General features: G+C 42.2%; 3 protein-coding genes and 1 long non-coding RNA gene across 4 annotated transcripts in view; 2 read left to right on the plus strand and 2 right to left on the minus strand.

Annotated features, from left to right (window-relative positions):
* The window catches only part of aldh6a1 (aldehyde dehydrogenase 6 family, member A1), a 97,288-nt gene that overhangs the window by 76,213 nt on the left and 112 nt on the right, over positions 1 to 20,963 (plus strand). The gene's annotated exons all lie outside the window — the stretch shown is intronic.
* Positions 1 to 20,963, minus strand: part of LOC127567495 (basal body-orientation factor 1-like) — a 110,942-nt gene that overhangs the window by 52,277 nt on the left and 37,702 nt on the right. The window lies entirely within an intron of this gene.
* entpd5a (ectonucleoside triphosphate diphosphohydrolase 5a) overlaps positions 1 to 20,963 on the plus strand; it is a 112,837-nt gene that overhangs the window by 16,265 nt on the left and 75,609 nt on the right.
* LOC127567562 (uncharacterized) lies at positions 1,862 to 7,056 on the minus strand. Its single transcript, XR_007955911.1, has 4 exons — positions 6,943 to 7,056; positions 5,463 to 5,539; positions 4,172 to 4,315; positions 1,862 to 1,939 (listed from the first exon to the last, which is right to left on the minus strand). It is a non-coding gene; the product is annotated as an uncharacterized LOC127567562 (long non-coding RNA).

Consider the following 20,963-nt stretch of genomic DNA (forward strand, 5'->3'; position numbering starts at 1 on the left):
AGTTGGGCAGGAGTTTAAGATTTAGCCGCAGTGAGATAATGGCTTATTTCCAAATCTGTAAGTTGTGTGCAACCTAGAAGTGAACCTGCAGGTGCTGATTTTCTTCTGCACCAGCTGCCCTTTTCCTTCCTGTGGTAGAGGTGGTGGGTTTGGAAGATGCTGTTGCAGTGGCCTTGGTCAGCAGCTGCAGTACATTTTGTGGATGGTAACTATTGCAGCTGTGGTATGCTGGTGTTGGAGGGGATGACTGTTTAGGATGATGAATGGTGCACATGATTCTTGAGGTTTCATGGCTGGAGGAGGTTGTGCTATGGAAGATTGAGGTAATGGGTTGAGAATTTTACAGGAAATGAGATGTTGCTGGATCAGCAGCTATCACATGACAGACAGCTAGCACAGGGGTGTTGGTGGAAAGAATTGGATCAACTTTAATCTGTAGATAATGGAGGATACGAGGGAACCAAGGAAACAGTGTAACAGTTGAGTCAAGAAGTAAATATAGTATGGGTGAGAGGTTCAAGGGCAGACAGGCAAAGCCAGCACAGAGATAACAGTGATATCTCAGATATTACACAGCTAGAAGCAGGCAGTTTTTATGATGGGGAGCTTTTGGGGTTAAAAGCTCAGCTCAGATGCATATAGAACACAAAGCTGTGAACAATCTGGTTCAGTTTGTGGCAGGAAGGCAATCAGTGGCCAGAGAATAGAAATTATGTTGAGGATCTAAGACACTTTCTTCAGACTCCCCCAAAAGGGAGGAAATTTCAGCTTATCCAAGCCTACAGTTCAGACAAATGTTCTGACAACACAGTTAATGGAGGACTCAGGAGAGGTGGGTATAAACCTGGATGTGGAACCAGAGGAGTTTTTGAACGATCATCTATCATTCACTGCCTATTATTTCATTTTTCTCCTTCAGCTTTCCTTTCCATTGCTTCCTCTTCACAATCCTTACTTGAAGCCAGAAAAACATGGGGTAAGGTTTTTGTTTTAAATTCCTGGACCTTCCCCAGCACCAAAGACAGACAAATGATTAGAGAACAAGAGGTCAGACGCACAAAGGCAAAGCAGTTCATAAATCAATTATTATCAATCAATTCTTCTCAGCACCAAGGAGAACTTTATACGAACAATTATCCAACCAGCACCAGAGCTGGACATTAACATCACAACATGAAAGGAAACTGAGATGATGTGCCCAGGACTGGAAGTGACAAGAAGAGACTACATAAGAACTGGCAGTAGGGATCTAACAAATCTTACGTTGTATCAGGAGACAACTAAAGTGTTCCAGGAACCTGGTGAAGGAAAATGTCTGCAGGAAAAGAGGATGGAGAGCAAAAAGGCCACCCACAGCAACAGCAAGGCAACATCAAAGAAACATCTCAGCCTGCAATAACCAAAACAAAGCAAGAAATTTATATCTCACCTCAAGACTGTTATGGTAGAGCAGGACAGGAAAAGAAAAATGTTTTCTGTGCTCACCCAAATGCTACAAGTGTACGTATAGGGAACCAATGATCCTCTTGATACAATTCCACTAACAATGCACAAGGGCTTCATTTAAGCAGAATCAACATTTTACCAACAAGCCATTTAAAAGGAATGGTTTCATGTCTATTGCAGAAGCAAAGCCTAATATATCATAAGTAATTTAAACAACAGTAAGGTCTAAAGATTATTATCATTAGGCAGCATTGCTATTGCACCCTTCACTGAACTTGTACAGGCTCATGGAATCACAAAGAACTCTTTCAGCTTCAAATGATTCAGCAGAAAGTACCTATTCTTCATCATTAACCCCCAGTATGGATACAAGTTTCAGCTGCAGAGAAACAAAAAGTTATGAATTTTGGTACCAACCTTCGTATGTACCATTCATGATACTAACACAGTCATCTGGTACTAGAAAAGGGGAATCCTCAAAAAGTTCCTGGATCTAGATTGAGAAAACACATCAGAACATTTAGATATTACATAACTGCTTCTTCATCTCATTTCACTTCTAAGGTTCTAATCTCAAATCTATCTCACCCCCATCGCCCCCCAAAATGATCCCCCCATGGTGGAATATCAAAAACCAAGAGGGCATAGGTTTAAGGTGAGAGGAAGGAGTTTTAAAGGAGATTTCAGGGGAAATTTTTTTTTAAATTACGAAGAGTGATTGGTATCTGGAACCCGCTGCTGATGGTGGAGTCGGATACAATCGCTACGTTTGAGAGGCATTTACACAGGCTCTTAAATAGGGAAGGCATAGAAGGATACACACCTATTGTGGACAATTGGGATTATTGTAGATGGGCGAAGAGGTTGGCACAGGTGTGGTGGGCCAAAGGGCTTGTTTCTGTGATGTACAACTGCAGGACTCCGAGGTTATTTTACATATCATAGTTGAGCCGGTTGAAAAAGAGCTCTCCAGCTTAATCCTACCTTCAACTGTTTGGTCAGAAACCTCCAGGTTATGGCTCTTCATGGGCACACCCAGTACTGTTTAAACACGTTTTAGTGTTTCTGCCTCTACCAGCCCTCCAAGCAGTTAGTTCCACACCACCACCATTCTCTGAGTGAATATGTTTTTCTTATCTCCGCTTTAATTCTTCTACCAATTACTTTAAATCTATGTCTCTCTTCAACTGCTTCTGTTCCAAAGAAAATAACCCCAGCTCACGTAATGTCTAAGCAGCACAGCACATATCCCATGCCTCAGCTAATAAATGAAAACATTCCATATACCTTTTTAACCGCCACATTAATCAGTCTTGCTACCTTAAGGATATCTGTTCATACACTCCAGGGTCCTTCTGTTCTTCCATGCTACTTAGTACCCTGCCATTAACTTGCTATACCTCCCCAAATTCACCACACTTCACTGGATTAAATTCCAATTTTCTATTCATTCATTTTTCAGTATTTGGATATTGCTGGCAAGGGATTTATTTCCCCAACCCCAATTGCTCTCTGCTGCACAGAGACATACAGCATGGAAACAGGCCCTTCAGCCCATTGAGTCCATGCCAAGTGCTCATTTACACTAATTCCATTTTATTCTCTCCACATTTTCATCAACTCTCTTCCCCCCACCACTTCTACCACTCACCTACCATCCTGCACATGGATGTAGGAGGAAAAAGGAGCATCTACCCTGTCAATGCCCCTTCATAATTTTATATACTCTTTATCATGTAGCCCCTCAACCTCTGATGCTCCAGAGAAAACAATGCAAGTTCATCCAACCTCGCCTTTTAGCTCATGTGCTCTAATCCAGGCAATGCCCTGGTGAGCCTCTTCAGCACCCTTTACATCCTTCCTGTAATGTGGTAACCAGAACTGCACAAAATACTCCAAATGTGGCCTAACCAAAGTTTTTTTTACAGCTGCAACATGACTTGCCAACTTTTATATTTAATGCCCTGACCAATGAAGACAAGCATGCCATATCCCTTCTTCACCACCCACCTGTGTTGCCACGGACTTGGACCCCAAGATCCCTCTGTACATCAATCCTCCTAAAAGTCATGCTATTTTCCTCTTGCATTTGACCTCCAAAAATGCACCACCTCACCCTTGTCCAGATTAAACTCCATCTGCCAATCCTCTGCCCAAATTTCCAGCTGATCTATATCCTGCTGTATCCTTTGACAACCTTCCTCACTATCCACAATTCTACAAATTTCTGTCTCGCCTGCAAACTTACTAATCAGACCACCTATATGCTCGCCCAATTCATTATTACAAGAGGTCCCAACACCGACCCTCGTGAAACACCGCTGATCACAGAACTCTGATCAGGATAACACCCCTCCACCACTAGCACTTGCCTTAATTGCCATTTTTCTGTCCAATTAAGACCAGTCTGAAGCTTTCCTTCTCACTGTCAATCACGTGGTCAATTTTGCATCATATGCTAAGTTTTTCATCCTACACTAGATCTAAAGGCATTTGGATGTCACATTCAAACACCGCCCATCCTCCCTGCACCTCTCCCTGCCCCCACCACACCTTATTATGGAAAAGCTGCAAACCACCCATCTAGCCTGCAAACTATGAATACCAAGCAGAGTGACCCTGGATACCAGTTGACCCCAAGCCCTCCCTCTCCCCCCTCAAATGTAATCACAAGTTAAATATTGTGTCAGTTCTGCAACATCACTGATATGTCACAAGATCATACCTCCAATAGCAAAGCTTGTGCTTTCTGCTTGGGAAGCAGTCGTAGTCCTGCTGTGGCTTTCAGTACCACTGGGGTGGTATACCAGTGTGTTGAAGGTATTGTCTGCTTTGCCACATCCAGCAGTCCACGCACAGTCTCTGCACCCTAAAACACATGAGATTGCTTTAAACAACATTCCTTTTTCTGTCTGTTCCACACAAGCCACTTGAGTGCCAGAGTTAGTATCCAAGGCAAAGAAATTGATTCAGGCTGTCGCATAACAAATAAAGCCCTGTGGCAACACACTGCTGCCAATAACGATACCACTGTTCGCCTCTGCACAATGCCTTTTGTATCTCAAAGTTGTTTGTAATTTGTTAAAATGCAGTCATCTACAAGATGATGATAGAAACACCAGAGGGGTTACTGGTGCTCAAGTTAGACCTACATGTACGGCCACTGAAGCAACAGGCCAAATCCTAATTGTGGGCTGGCTTGCGCAATTCTGCCGACATATCGGATATCAAGTATCAAATGAGGCTGAAGGATTCTCTTCCTCCTCCTGCCCACCTGAAGCCCACCTTCCCCTCAGAAAAAAAACAAGGCAAAGTAAAAGGGAACAGGAGCAAACATGCCCTAGTACACTGACATCACTTGGAACTCTTCCTCTTGGCGCAGCATTTAAAATACACAGCATTAGCCTTTAACCATAGTTACTACAGCAGGTGTAAAAAGGTCTGCCTTTCTTGCAAGTTAAAGAATTCAGATGTTCCAATCAAGTCATTAAGCATTCTGAAGAATCATATTTGAAACATATCTACATTACTGTTATTTCAATTACAGGTTTGCCCCACCCCTCCCCCTGGTTATGAACCTGACTTATAAACACCCGTACATTAAGAAGAAGCGTTTCGGAGACTGGCGGGATGGATGGAGCTGCTGCGGGGCTGGTGGCATCTTCTCCCGGGTGGGAACAGGGCATTTCCCTATGCATTCTCTCCCGAGCGGCAATAATCAGGGGCTGGGTCGAGCCAAGGAGACCTGGGAGCACCGAGCAGACTCGCTCAGTCACCGAGTCAGTGAAGCTGGCTGGCAGTCGCTTTCCCCGTGCCTGTTCGATGTCCGGTCACAGCTGTCTCTGTGATCCTCTCCCACAAGGTTTTTTTTTCATTTCTGACTTACAAACAGCTTGGGTAATGAACAGTCGTAACCTGGGGACTGCCTGTATACTATAAACATGCAAATGTGTACACGGGTATAACTTGAAAGACAACTAAATAATTAGTTCCCTGTGAAGAAATGCGGTACCCACCTGTTCAGGGTCATCTACATAAGCTGACAGACCAGGTTTTACTGATTCAAAGATTTCACTGAACAATTGAGGGGGTTCTGTTTAAAGGAAAAGTACATCTATTACTAATTTGCACAACATAGTGAATTTTGTAGAAAGTCTTAATTTGGATATCCAACAAGAAGAGTTGCTTTTACATCTTATTACATCACTCAGACAGTTTCACGTGTGATGAATTAATCTTGAAATGGGGCAACGTGCAAGTAAAAATATATTAGCAACTTTCTTTTAGGTTTAGTCACTAAATTAAATGTGGGCACACAAGTTGTAATTACTGCACCACTGCCTGCCCTGTCCTACTTATAAAATATAATTTAATAATGGAGACAGCACAGAAACTGGCCCTTTGGCCACTGCATCTACGCTGGCTGTCGTGCCCATCTCAACCAATCCCACTCACCTGCATTAATTCCATATCCCCCTCTGCCCTGCCCATTCATGTACCCGTCTGGATGCCTCTTAAATGTTGTTACTGTTCCTGCCTCCACCACCTCCCCTGGCAGCTCATTCCAGACACCAACTACTCTGTGTGTGAAAATTTTACCCCTCAGGTTCCCCCTTAGACCTCTTCCCTGTCGTCTTACATCTGCACCCTCTAGTTTTAGACACCGCAGCCATGGGAAACAGACTCTGGCTATCTACCCTATCTATGCACCTCATTAATTTTATAGACATCTATCATGTCATCTCTCAGTCTCCTTTGCTTCAGGGAAGACAGACCTAGCCTACCCAACCTCTCCTTATAACTTAGGTCATCCAATCCAGGCAACATCCTTGTGGATCTTTTCAGCACCCTCTCTAGCTCAAATCACATCCTTCCTGCAGTGCAGCAGCCAGAACTGCACACACTACTTCAAGTGTGGCCCAGCCAATCTTTCGTACAACTTTAACATTAACCCAAACTCTTCCACTCACTGCCTCAGCTGATGAAGCCAAGCATGCTATATGCATTCTTCACCACCTTGAGTACCTACGTTGGCACTTTCAGGGAACAATGTGCTTGTACCGCAAGGTGTATCTGTTCAACAACACTCCCTAGGGCTCTGCCATTCACCGTGTGTGCCCTGTTCTGATTCGAATTCTCAAAATCCATTCACTTTGTACTTGCCCTGGTTAAATTCCATCCGCTAGTCCTTTGCCCACCTTCCCAGCTGTTCTATATCCTATTGTAACCTTAGAAAAACCTTCTTCACTGTCCACTATACCACCAATTTTGGTATCATTTGCAAACTTACTAACCATGACATCTACATCCTCTTCCAAGCCATTAATACACATAACAAACAAACAAGAGTTGTTAATTTGTTGTTTGTTGGGTAACAACAGAAATGTGCAGTTACCAGCTGTAAACACAAGCAGATTCAACTGTAGCAAATAAAAATCATAGAAGACCAAATCAAAATAAGCTAGTGTCTTCACTGAATACATTAATTGTACTCACCAGGACTCTTCTGACCAAAAGTGTAGATGTGAATGCGTGTCCCCGTGCTTCCAGCATCAAATATGATTCCATAAAACACGTTGGATACGTTTCCAGAGCTTAATCTTGAAGGCAGTATGTCCTGATTTCCAATTCCATATTGAGGGTGATAAATACCTATTTCTGACGATGAAATGCAAGCCAAGAACACAAGGAACACCAGAACCAAGAGCTTCCTTGAGGATTCCATCTTTTTACGGAGGAGTAAACAGTGGCATTGGAGGTGGAGATTACTTCTGGAATTTAATCTGACTTTATAAATCTGCAAGAACAATATTAGCAAAACATTTGTTGGCAAGCCCTCTCGCAAACAAAACATTCTACCTCCTCCGATACTTTGCATAAAGTGGGCAGAACGGAAGCTAGACCAATAATCAGCAGCTCCCCAGACATGGTCTTCTCCAAAAATTTACATCTTACGAGAATGCTAAGTATAGTGACAGTATTCAATAATCCAGTTTGGTTTAGAATTCTGCCTAGCTCTACTCGAGTTTCAGCTACATGTAAATCCTCCGCTTTCAAATGATATTAACAATGACAAAACTTCCACTTTAAAATAGAAAAACTTTTTTTACTCTCTCCTTAAAGAGAGAGTAACTGGAATGCCAGACTAATTCAAACTAAGAATTAGATTGAGCACTAAAATCTCATCCTTAGGATAAACATTGATTACAATTCAATGCTATCTTAGTGAGCAGCATAACTTAAGCTTGTTCAAGTTGCAAAACTTGTTTGCCTAGCTCAAATCCCAATCGTTAAAGATTACAAGGTTATTTGTTCTTATGCTTCGCAACCTTCTAACAACAAAAATACTCTATACAGAAGCAGCCTTGGAGTAAAATCCAAGGTACCCAGTTATCCCCAAGGATTCTGAGTGTTAGTTTGCTGCAGGGTGGACAGGAGTGATTTGATAGTGGAAACAGAAGCAGTCAATACATTCAAAAGCGAACTGGATAGGCACCTAAAGGAGAATAATTGGCAGGGCTAAGGGGAAAGGTGGGGGGTGGGGCGGAGCTAGGACTTTACAGCATTGAAACAGGCCCTTCAGCCCAACCCAAGATGTCTAGCCGAGCTAGCCCCATAACCCTGCGTTTGGCCCACATCCCTCTAAACCTTTTCTATCCATGTAACTGTCAATATCTTTTAAACATTGTAATTCTACTTTCCTCTACAGCTTCCTCTGACACCTCGTTCCATATGCTCATCACCCTCCATGTCCCTCAGGTCCTTTTTGAATCTTTACCCTCTCACCTCAAATCTCTGCCTCAAATCTAAAAAAAAATCTATACTAGAGTTTTAGACTCCCCTACCTTGGGAAAATGACTGTGACCATCCACCTTATCGACACCCCTCATGATCACTTCACTCCTTCCAAGCTCCAGGGGAAAAAGTCCCAGCCTATCCAGCCGCTCCTCATAACTCCTGATAACCTGATGAGGCTGCTTTGCAAGGAGCTGACACAGAGCATATGGGTCAAATGGCCTGCTTCTATAATTCAAATGACCCCAAACAGATTGTAATAAACTTGAAAAAAAACAAAAGATAGCTGAGGGATTAGCACATTAGCTAGTAACAGAGGAATGAAGAGCAGACAACCAGACACCCACTTTCAATAAAAGTGCTGACTCAGTGTGGTGAAAGTGATGCTTCAAAACTTTTCCAGTAAGCCCAAGACCAGAGTTCAAATCCCAACAGCTGTGGAATTTAGGTTTGGTTAATAATCTCCATATTAACCTGGAATTTTAACAATTACATGAAGCTACCAGATTGTTCTAGAAGCATCTATTTTACTAATGCCCTTGTGTTCTTCGGGTGCAGAACCTGATTCATCCAACATCCATCTAGAGACCCACAGCAAAAAGGTTGACTTTTAAATGTCCTCTGAAGTGACCCAACAAGCCACTCTGTTCAGGGCAATTGGGGATGGGCAGTACATGCTGCTTTGCCATGCTGATGCCCACACTGAAAACAAAAGTACACATTATTTACCTCACAGGTGGATAGGGTAGTTAAGAAAGCTTATGGGGTGTTAGCTTTCATAAATCGAGGGATCGAGTTTGAGCCATGAGGTAATGATGCAGCTCTTTAAAACTCTGGTTAGACCACACTTAGTACTCTAAGTCCAGTTCTGGTCGCCTCATTATAGGAAAGATGTGGAAGCGTTGGAAAGGGTGCAGAGGAGATTTACTAGGATGCTGCCTGGTTTAGAGAGTATGCATTATGAGGAGAGACTAAGGGAGATAAGGCTTTACTCTTTGGAGAGAAGGAGGATGAGAGGAGGCATGATAGAGGTGTACAAAATATTATTAAGAGGAACAGATAGAGTGGACAGCCAGCGCCTCTTTCCCAGGGCACCAATGCTCAACACAAGAGGGCATGGCTTTAAAGTAATGGGTGGGAAGTTCAAGGGAGATATCAGAGGAAGGTTTTTTTACCCAGAGAGTGGTTGGGGCATGGAATGCGCTGCCTGGGGCGGTGGTGGAGGCAGGTACATTGGTCAAATTTAAGAGATTACTAGATAAGCATATGGAGGAATTTAAAATAAAGGGATATGTGGGAGGAAGGGGTTACATAGTCTTAGGTGAGGTTTAAAGGTCGGCACAACATTGTGGGCCGAAGGGCCTGTATCGTGCTGTACTGTTCTATGTTCCATGTTCCATTATTAATGCATCTACACAAAAACATTCATTATTTCTCTCTATTTGCAGCAGAGTTGGTCTTGACTCTGGGTAACATTCTGCCTTCTGAGATCAACTTGGGAGTTTGGGTTACTGGAAAGATCAGGTCAAGTCAAGTTTATTGTCTTGTGCACCAGTATGGTGAGGTACAGGGACAATAAAAACTTGCAGCAGCATCACAGGCACATGGGTACAGACAACACACAAAACATTAATTATCCATAAATTATACAAGATAGTGAAGAGAGAAAAACTGTACAAAACAAGACACTAGTGCAAAAAGAGCATACATTCAGAGATGTCCATGGTTGTGCAAGAGGTGTCCATAGTGTTCCATTGCTGAGGAAGGATTAGGGTTGTGCAGGTCGGTTCAAGAACCTGACGGTTCAAGATGCTAACACGGCACCATACTCACAAATAAATCCATTCTCCATTATTTGAATTTACAAGCATTACTAAATAAACCAGGAGTTGACCTCAGGGATGCCATTACACAAGTAACACTATTTCGTTTGCAAGTTTATAAAATCATATTGATCTAGAAGCTTACAAACTTTAGCATGTTCAGAACCGTGACACCAGGATATCTGTACCCAATGACTGGAAAACTAAATGTTACATATGGCACTGTTTAGTCTGTTTATGACCCATGGCCCCGCTGTTTTCAAAGTGGTAACTCCAAATTGTTTTAAACACAATTACAGATATATTGTAGTACTCTATCACATTTGGTTTTAACTTTAATAACGGTCTAAAAAGTTTTCAGCTTAACTTTAGACAAACCAAGCACATTGCGAAGGTCAGAGTGAAGAAACAGTGATGCAACAGGTAGTGCTGTTGCCTCACAGCTCCAGGGGGCTGGGTTCGATCTTGACCTCAGATGCTGTCTGTGAGAGTTTTCTCTGGGTCCTCAGATTTCCTTCCACATTCCAAAGATGTGCTGGAAGGTCTGAAGCGGGGTTTTGACCCAAAACTTTGGCAATTCCTTCCCCCCCACCCCCCATACAGATGATGCCCGACTCACTGAGTTCCTCCAGCAGACTGTTGCTCCAGGTTCCAGTCTCTTGTGTCTCTGGAAGATTAATTGGCCACTGTAATCACCCACTGGTGTAGGCAAGTGGCAAAAGAATCAAAAAGGGAAAGTTGGTGGTCATGTAATAGAGAATAAGTTGCAGGGCTGCAGGGGAAATTAGACAAAGGCAACATGACTGTCGGGATTGCTCCCCTCTGAGCTAGCATGGATTCAATGGGGAGAGTGGCCTCCTTCTGTGTTGTAACAAGTATGTTATTGAGTAACCAGTGCCAACAATAGATAGATTTTAATCTTATCAACCCACAGAGACTCACTAGGTTCTCCCCTCCTCAAAAATAAAGTTCTGAAGATTCATCCCTTCTAAATCAGAATACTTTATTCCTCTACATTTCAATTTGTAGAAGTTTTCAAGGACAGGAAGAACTTATTTTTCTTTGCAAAAACTATAAAACACATTTCACCACACTGCACTAGAGTTTATCTATATAAATCCAGATTATTACTCAAAGCGGCAATAATCAGTTAATTGCAATGAAGACATGAGACTTGTTGGACCAGTCCATTGCCCGGGATCATTGCTACCCTCTCTGCATGTCTGGGTTAAATGGGAGGACCGATCTTGCTGGCCCACCACACCCATGAATCAAGGAGTAAGCTGTGAATGGCAATATGGCCTTGGTCAGGGTAATGCAGAGATCCAGTCCCCCAAACACTCCTTAGAACCCCTGACCAAAGGTAAGCTGGGGGCAGAGCTTTGCCTTCTGTCAAAACCATCCTGAAGTTGAACAATTTTTAAATATCTAAGTCAAGTTCATTGTCATATTCACAAGTACATGTATGCACAGGTGCAATGAAAAACTTATTTGCAGCAGTATCAGAGGCACGTAGCATCATATCAGCAGCATTCACAAGAAAAACATAAATTAAACACAATTTTTAAAAGAAAGGACACAATTAGAACAAAAAAAGTCCATTTTAGTGCAAAGTGATCATATACATTCTGAAACATTCAAAAACTTAAAAAACAGAAAATTCTGGAAAAGCTCAGCAGGTTGGGCAGCTTCTGTGGAAAGAGAAGCACGAATTAGGTCGAAGGTCCTTCATCTGAACTGAGGAGAGAAAACAAGTCGTCTAAACAGCAGAGGTGGGGAGGGAATGGGTGGGTCAAAGACAGTATCTGTAATAGGGTAAAATGACTCAGCCATTACAAGAACAGTCAAGCCTCTTTGTCTGTGTAACGTTTTGCTAATGTTGTGAAGTCTGGGTGATGTTGTATGTTCTGGCCTATTGGGATGTACAAGCTAGAATATGCAAATGAAAGATAAGGAAAGAGAGGAAAGGCAAGCACAAATCTTTATTAGTTACATGTATATCGAAACATACAGCGAAATGCATCTTTTGTGTAGAGTGTTCTGGGAGCAGCCCGCAAGTGTTGCCATGCTTCCGGCACCAACATAGCATGCCCATAACTTACCTACCAATACGCAGACACAGGGAGAACGCACAAACTCCTTACAGACGGTGGCCAGAATTGAAACTGGGTCACTGGCGCTGTAATAGTCTTACGCTAACCACTACACTACCACCCAGTTCTGATTCAAGAGCAAGTTATGTGAAGTTGGAGGATTCAATATTGAGTCCTGCAGGGTGTAATGCGCTCAGATGAAAACCGAGGTGTTGTTCTTCGAGCTTACGTTGGGCCTCGTTGTGACGGTGCAGGAGACCACAGACAGAGAGATCAGAGTGGAAGATGGATGGTGAATTAAAATGGCAGGTAACCAGAAGAATAGGGTCACTCCTGTGGATTGCCTTGTGGAGCACCTCTGGTCAGTCTATGGGAATGACCCTGAGCCTCTGATGTCATGCAACTGAGGACCTAAGAGTGCAGTTTAGGTCTGCAATTCACAGAAAATATTTCCCACTGAAACTGCAACAAACTACTATTAGCAGAAGTTGATCAGCACTTGTGATTTACAAGCCTAGAGTCTGCTGGAATGTACGCATTGAGCAAGCATTGATTCGCGATTGGTTGTGCTTTTCTCAAAGAGCCTTCTCTTATCCCTTGCTACATAAAGAACAGACATTTGATTGAAATACCAGAGAGCTGCCAGCTTTTAGGAGCATTACCACAACAAGATCACGAGACAAAGACGAAAAGAAGGGGACTAGAAAAACCGCACAATTATTTAATTCACATCTACTGGGGTTCTTTGGCCCAGAGTTCAGTTACATTGATGAAAAGATTAAGCCAAACCAGGGCTCCTTCTTGTCCCAAAAATCTGAGTAAGCATGGTAAGATGTTCAGTGACTAGCATTCTTGCCTCAGTTAGAGAGAAATTCAGCAACCTCAAAGCAAACTTTGTGGCTTATCCGTGTAGTGTCAGGAAGCACTGTTGGAGGTGGCATCCTTTGTCAGAATCCAATCTGCTTGTAGCCTAATGTAAAGATCACTTGGTTCTATTTGGAAATGCAAGGACTTCTCCTTGGTGTCCTGCCCAACGTTTTAATCCTCAAATTGATATTGCCATCAAATGACTGACTGGTCATCATCACATTCCCATTTCTGGGAGCATTGTACCTACAAATTATCTCCCAGATTCCCTCCCTAAGAGTGACAACATTTAAAAAACCACTTCATTAATTGTAAAGCAACATTACTTGCCTCCTATAAGCCCAGGTCTGAATATTGTTCAGGTCTTGCTGCATTTGCTCATGGATTGCTTCATTACCTCAGGAATTGTGAATGATGCTGAACATTGTATGATGTTCACTGGTTGCACAATGATACAGGACAGAAAACAGGCCATTCGGCCCAACTCATCCATGCCGACCAGGGTGCCTACCTGAGTTAGTCCCATTTGCCTAAGTTTGGCCCATATCCCTCTAAATCTTTCCTATCCATGTGCCCATCCAAATGTCTTTTAAACATTGTAATTGTACCCCCTCTACCACTTCCCCTGGCAGCTTGTTCCGCATGCCCATCACCTCTGTATGAAAATCTTGCCCTTCATGTCCCCTTTAAATCTTTCCCCTCTCACCTTAAACCTATGCCCTCTAGTTTTAGACACCCCTACGCTGGGCAAAAGACTGTGACCATCCACTTTATCTACGGCCCTCATAATTTCATAAGCCTCTACGAGGAATTCTCTCATAAATAAATAAAAAGAGGTGATGCACAGGTTACTATCAAAGCAAATTTAAATGAGGTAATATGAGAAATATGAGAGGCAGCAGCTAGGTCCTTAAACATATAAATACCAGCCATTACATATTGAATGACAGGATAGGCTTAAAGGGGTCAGGTGGCCTAATCCTACTTTGATTTTCTTGTGTTCTTCTGAAAGGGTCACATGTATTGCCTCTCTCCAATCCATTTAATCCCCCTTGGGAAAATTTAAAAGGGACCAGAGGGGCAACTTCTTCCACACAGAAGCTGGTGGGCAAATGGAATGAGCTGCCACAGGAAGCTGTAGAAGTGGATACAATTAAATGTTTAAAAGACATTTAGACAGATACAAGCATAGGAAAGATTTAGAAGGATATGGGCCAAGTGCAGGCAAATGCGACTAGCTCAGGTAGACACCTTGGTCAGCATGGATGAGTTGGGCCAATGGCCTGTTTCCATGTTGTACAACTCTATGATAATGGAACATGGCTACAGAATAAGATGCATACTTTCCTATTTTTTGATACCGTTAGATGAGTGAAAGCCATATGTTGGTCACTCTCACAGGCAATGGAGGGGGGGAAAGGAAGAGCTTTACTTCTCATTCCACAAGTTAAAAGAAAATAAATATTGTTATGAATGAGTAATATAAGCACAGAGATGTATCAGAGATTAACTAATACCTCAGTGCATAAATGTTTTGCGATATGATACTGATCCACACATTTCACAAAGATCCCAGATTTGATTCATGCTTTGTACTGGGTTACTGAATTTAGTCCAGACTTGTTGAGAGTAGAGGTGGGATCAGTCAGGATTCCTTCTATTGTTTATCAACTGATCTTAACTGAAGTAATGAAGAACATCAAAATAGCACAGGCTCTGGCTGTACTCCGACAGCCAACTAACTGATCAACTGATTGTAGAGGACTACCCAGCAAATAACTAGGGAGCCACCAGTACAAGTCACACCCTTAAATTATGTGAAACACTTGACAACGCTCTTTGTAGATGAATAACAGGGATATCTGTCAAATAATTAAAGAAAACTGCAATATAGTCAAGTTTAAAAATTGTACACATAAGTGTGGGAGGATCACAACCTATCTAAAAGCTACTGCAATGTCTCTCAGGCAGGGAAAAAGAAGCAAAGTATTGTTCATATCATACAATAAACGACCCACCTGAATGAATGTCTTCTCATAGGTCCTTCCCCCCACCCCCAATTGATTGTCCACTTAATCCAATTTCTCTGCCCACTATTGAATTCATTACTGTCACTGGTACGGAGGTACAGTGAAAAACTTGTCTTGCATACCGATCGTACAGATAAATTCCCTTTTTATAAGTTTGTAGTGAGATAAACAAAAAAAAATACTTAATTTCAGTGAGTTTCCAAAACTTTGCTTTTCTTGCCTCCTTTGGTTGACAATTTTAAAACGTCATCATTAAATAAAAACAAAAACGCTGGAAAAACCCAACAGGTCAGGCAGCATTTGTGGAAAGAGAAACAGTTAACGTCACCTCTTCGTGAGTGTCGATAATGCTTACCGCCTCTATCAATAAAATAATCAATAAGGGCTGTCAGGAGAAGGGCGAGGGGAGATGCAATCTCAGCAGTGGAATATAACCAGGAAAGAAGATGCACAACACAGCAAGGCAGAACTTCTAAAATAAATAATGTCATTAAAGGGGAAAGCGACAAGGTAAAGTGAAACCCTCAGCTGGGCACAGGCAGCCTGGTCAGCTCAGATCCCATTGCAAAAGTTGAGCACTGCCTCTGGGGCAGACTGGCGAGGGCTGACACTTGTGGCTCTGAGGAGAGACAGGCGGAAACTTCAGCCGGTTCCAACCTCCAGCAACAGATCTCACCAACGTCGCCTACCAGCGCCCTAAACACCCCGGAGGACGGCACAAACCCGCGCCGGGGACAAGCCGACGGCAGCGACGGCCACTCACCTCCCGCCGAACCGCCGCTCCGATGCCGATGCCGGCTCCGCCGTGCCGTGCCGTGCGTGCTCTCAGCGTACGAGGTGCGCCCGGCTTGCGTAACCACGCCCGAATCGCGTTGACGTCACTCCACTTGACCCGCCCATCGGCCGTCGTTGGGGGGGGAAGAGAGAGAGAGAGAGAGAGAGCCACGTTTCTATAGCAACGGTCCCGACTGCTGCCAGTGAATGAACTTTTTTTTCCACTTAAGTTACACATTTATTTAATCCTCAATGAATAATTGCATAAAATGAACACCCAGGAACAGAAAAAAAAACAATCGTTATAAAGCAATATGTTATTAAGAAACTGCACTTTCTCTGTAACTGTAAAACTTTATTCCGCATTCTGATATTGTTTTCCCTTGTACTACCTCAATGCACTGTTGTAATGAAATGATCTGTATGGATGACAAAGTTTTTCACTGTACCTTGGTACATGTGACAATAATAAACTAATTTAGACCACATTTAAACAGCAATTTGTTCTTCCTTCCACTATTTCCGTCAGCAAAAAAAAGATCATATTTGGAAAATTCAGCATAAAAAATTACAATTGCAGCGTAAGTCAGCAAGCAGATTAAATATTTATTATAAATGCAATACGCAGAACTTCTAAGTTGTACTTGAGAAGTTCTGCGTATTACGTCACAGATGTGGGCATTCTACATCACCCAAACATTGTGTAGCCCGTTTCCTGGGTAACCGCTGCCGGCCCCGGTGTAAGGGACTGGAGGCAGAATTAACTCCCAGCAAAACAACTCTGAATTTAACTTGCACTTCGCCATGCCGAAGAAAGCAAAAGGGTAACTCTGCTTTTGTTTATTTTACTAATTTGTGTTTGCAGTGTTGAGTCTAGCCGCTCCTGTCCTGCTTTTATTTTAACCTGCAGTCAAAATGAAGCAAAGCCGTTGTCAGGGAGGGTTTTGCAGGACAGTAGAGGCAGAAACGAGGTGTAAGTGAATAGAACGGCTATCAAATACCGAAACAAAGTGCTGGGTATGAGTGGCATGCTGTTCAGCATCTGGAAAGAGGTGGTAGATATTTGGGATATGGCTCCTTGTCAGAGTAATTCTGGCAATAAAAGTTATACTGTAATCTTTATACAGAGGAAAGGCTATTATAGGTGCATTTGCAATTATTACTAAATCTGTATGGAAACATGGCAAGCAACATAGAATAAAAGGAAGATCGGGTTCTTTGGAAGAATGCCCACACTTTAAGTTACCTGTGAGCACACAGAGGAGGTTGTGTTAGAACCCAAGTGCATTCTCCAAATTTAGTCAAGAAGCAAAAAGGAAAAGTTGGAGAAGATTGAAATCGCCTACCAGCACCCGACCCTGCACCTAAACATCGTAGTTGTCAGCCAAAGACAGCCTGAAGGGAGGAAACTGGCAAGTAAGAGCCCTCGTGTCTTTATTTATGGCGCAGTGCTCCAGTCTTGCCACTTGAACTTGGATGCATTGTGCGCTCCCTATTTGCTGGGAATTGTGAAGCTTTAATTGATGTGGTGAGTGATTTTCTTTCAGTCCGATGCAGAAAGAATCTAGGGTTTTTGGACATAGGGAATTACTCAACAAATAATTAGCTTTTTAAAAGAAGTTTTTTTTTCTCAGAAATATCTGTTTATCTGTTTAGAAAAGGGAAAAAAGGTGAAAAGTCTGAGCCGAAAGTTTCCACGGAATCGGATGCGGAAAAGGCAATGGCAAATGCCGCTTTGTGGGAATCCAGACTGAATGTTACTGAGAGATCACGAGTGGAGTATCGGAACACGCACGAATGCTTGCAAGAGCCAATGAAACTTTAGTAAACGATCGGTTTCAGGTAGAGAGGGATGCTGTGGAAGTGATCTCATATTTAAAGAAACAGGACTTGGAGAAAGAGACAAAGGTAAAAAGAATCTTAAATGTTTTCCTGAGAATTTAAAATGTATTTGATATATAAATCTCTCCATCAGCAAGGTCCTTGACAACCATTTTCCAGCTGTAAGGGTCTACTTTGGCTACTTTTTGATTCGACACGGAGAGAGCATGTAGAATGATCAACATTCTTCCTCTGGGAATGTGCCAAGCCTTTGCTGGTGCTTATCACTGATGGTTTTAGCCAGATCAGGGGTCTGTTGCATGGGGAACTGAACGTGGAGACTTGAATATCAATATTCTATGACCAACTTACTGGAGCATCAGATGCTTCACCAGCAACTGTTTTAATGTTTACAGTGAAATCCCGTTTTCCTTAAAGTTGTTTCCTCAACCTAGTGCCATGGTTCTATATTAAAAATCAAAAGCACTCTTAATATGACAAACTTGCATGACAAAATGGTGTGTATAATGTTGGCAGTAATCAGAAAGCTTATGTTTATCGAATTACCAGAACAGAATTTCCAGTGGAAAATTCACACGGGAATAGCTAAAGAGAACTCAGTACTATGTTGTGAAGCAAATGCATTTGAAAGCATATTTAGTGGAGTTCAGTTATGGCCAGTGTGAGATTATTAATTTTGGATGAGATGAACTGGAGTTAAAGAGAAATTGGAGTCAGTACAAAATTCATTAAAATCTGGTAGATCAGTCAGTATAAAAGAATTGTAAAGCTAATGACCTGTTGGGCTTTATCTCATGAGGGGCTAACATGGGGATGGATATAGTGTTGCTACGTTAGCATTTCCCTTTCATGGATACTTTTTTAGGACACTGAGTAGAGTTCTGAGTATGTCTGGTATCTTGTATCTGACAATTGACAATAAAGAAAACAGTCATTTTCCATCTTACTCAGTAGTAAATCTGTATAATTAAAGACAAATGTTAGGGCTAAAACCATTGGTGTTTACACATGGTGGAGTACAAAAGAAAGTATGCTCTGCGAAAGTAGGATAGAACCTTGGTCAGACCCCATTTTGAGTACTTTGTTCATTTCTTGGCAAGAAAGGAAGGATATTGGCTTTGAAAGAGCACAGTGGAGCTTTAGTAGAATAGTTCTGGGACTTATAGGGTTAAGTTGTGAGTTCTGGCTGCATAAACCCAGCTTGTGTTCCCTAGACTGCAGAAGGATGAGAAATTATTCAGATGTTCATAATATTATAGGATATGACAGGATAGAAGTGGAGAAACTATTTTTCTCTATGGTGGGGCTGTAATCTTAAAATCAGATCTAGACTATTCAAAAGCAAAGTCAGGATTTACTTTCTTGCACAGAAATAGAAATTCAGAACTTTCTTGTCAAATAGTTTTGGATCCTGGGGATCCTGTGAATATGGCAGGGGGATGGGAATCCATGCAGAAGGACCCTCTAAGCAAAGCAGAGACCAGAGCAAAAGTCAGAAAAGAGAAAATAGTGCAGTACAGAAAAGTCAAACGCAAAGGACACAAAGGTTGCTAGATTCTAAAGGTTCAATGAGCGTAAGGGCACTTTATCTGAATGCCCATAGTATTCGAAACAAGGTCAGTGAACTTGTGGCATGGATCAATACAAAGGGGTATGATTTAGTGGCCATTACAGAAATGTGGTTGCAGGGTGAAGATGAGAATTAACTATCCAAGGGTATCAGGTAATACGGAAGGGATAGGCAGGAAGGTAAGGGAGGTGGGGGAGTGCTCTTAATTAAGGATGAAATCAGAGATAGTGAAGATGATATAAGATCCAAGGAGCAGAATGTTGAGTTCATCTGGGTAGAGATTTGGAACACTAAAGGGAAAAAAATCACTGGTGGGAGTTGTCTATGGGCCACTGAATAATAACATTACAGTGGCACAGGCAATAAACTAAGAAATATTTGATGCATGTAAGTTCAATCTAAAACCAGTGCATTATGCCTAAACAAGGGTTTAAACAAGGTTAAACAAGGGAGACTACAACAGGATGAGGGAGGAGTTGGCTAGCGTAGACTGGAAACTCAGGCTATATGGTGGGACAGTTGAGGAACAGTGAAAGACTTTCAAGGGGATTTTTCATGTTGCTCAACAAAAGTATATTCCAGTTGAAAGCAAGGACATTAAGGGTGGGGAGAGCCAGCCTTGGATAACTAAGGAAATAAAAGAAGGCATCAAGCTGAAAGCTCATGCATACAAAGTCGCCGAGAGCAGTGGAAGATTGGGAAAACTAAAAAGCAACAAAGAACCACTAAGCATGCAATAACGAAAGGGAAGATAGATTATGAAAGTAAACTAGCACAAAATATAAAAACAGATAGTGAAAGACTTTATAATTATATAGAGCAGAAAAGGATGTCTAAAGTGAACATAGGTCCCTTGGAAGATGAGAAGGGGGAATTGATATTGGGTAATGTGGAAATGGCTGAGGCCTTGAATGTCTATTTTGTGTTGGTCTTCACGTTGGTCTTCAGAAAGATGTTTTGTATGCGATGGGAGGTGAGGACCTGGATACAATTGCTGTCACTAAAGAGATAGTAATGAGCAAACTGGTGGGCCTAAAGATAGACAAGTCCCCTGGTCCTGATGGGATGCATCCCAGGGTACTGAAAGAAATGGTGGAAGTTACAGAAGAGGCGTTTGTGATAATTTACCAAAATTCTCTGGACTCTGGGCAGGTCACAGCAGATTGGAAGACAGTGAATGTCACGCCACTGTTTAAAAAAGGACATAGGCAAAAGGCAGGTAACTATAGGCCAGTTAGCTTAACATCTGTAGTCAGGAAAATGCTTGAAGCTGTCATTAAGGAAGAAATAGCGAGACATCTGGATAGAAGTGGTTCCATCAGGCAGACACAGCATGAATTCAGGAAGGGCAGGTCCTGTTTGACAAACTTACTGGAGTTCTTTGAGGATATAATGAGCGCAGTGGATAGAAGGGAACAGGTGGATGTTGTATACTTGGATTTCCAGAAGCCGTTCGATAAGGTGCTGCATAAAAGACATCTATGAGATAAGGATGCATGGAGCTGAGGGTAATGTATTAGCATGGATAGAGTATTGGTTAACCAATGGAAGGCAGAGAGTTGGGATAAGTGGGTGTTTCTCTGGTTGGCTGATCTGGCCATGGACTCAGATCCACCTACCTGCCTTTTAATGTATAAGATTTGGAAAAGGGGACAGAGTGTAGCGTATCTAAGTTTGTTAATGATACTAAATTGAGTGGAAAAGTAAATTGTGCAGAGGATGT

The sequence above is a fragment of the Pristis pectinata genome, chromosome 1, assembly GCF_009764475.1.
Source record: "Pristis pectinata isolate sPriPec2 chromosome 1, sPriPec2.1.pri, whole genome shotgun sequence".
Taxonomy (NCBI): Eukaryota; Metazoa; Chordata; class Chondrichthyes; order Rhinopristiformes; family Pristidae; genus Pristis; species Pristis pectinata.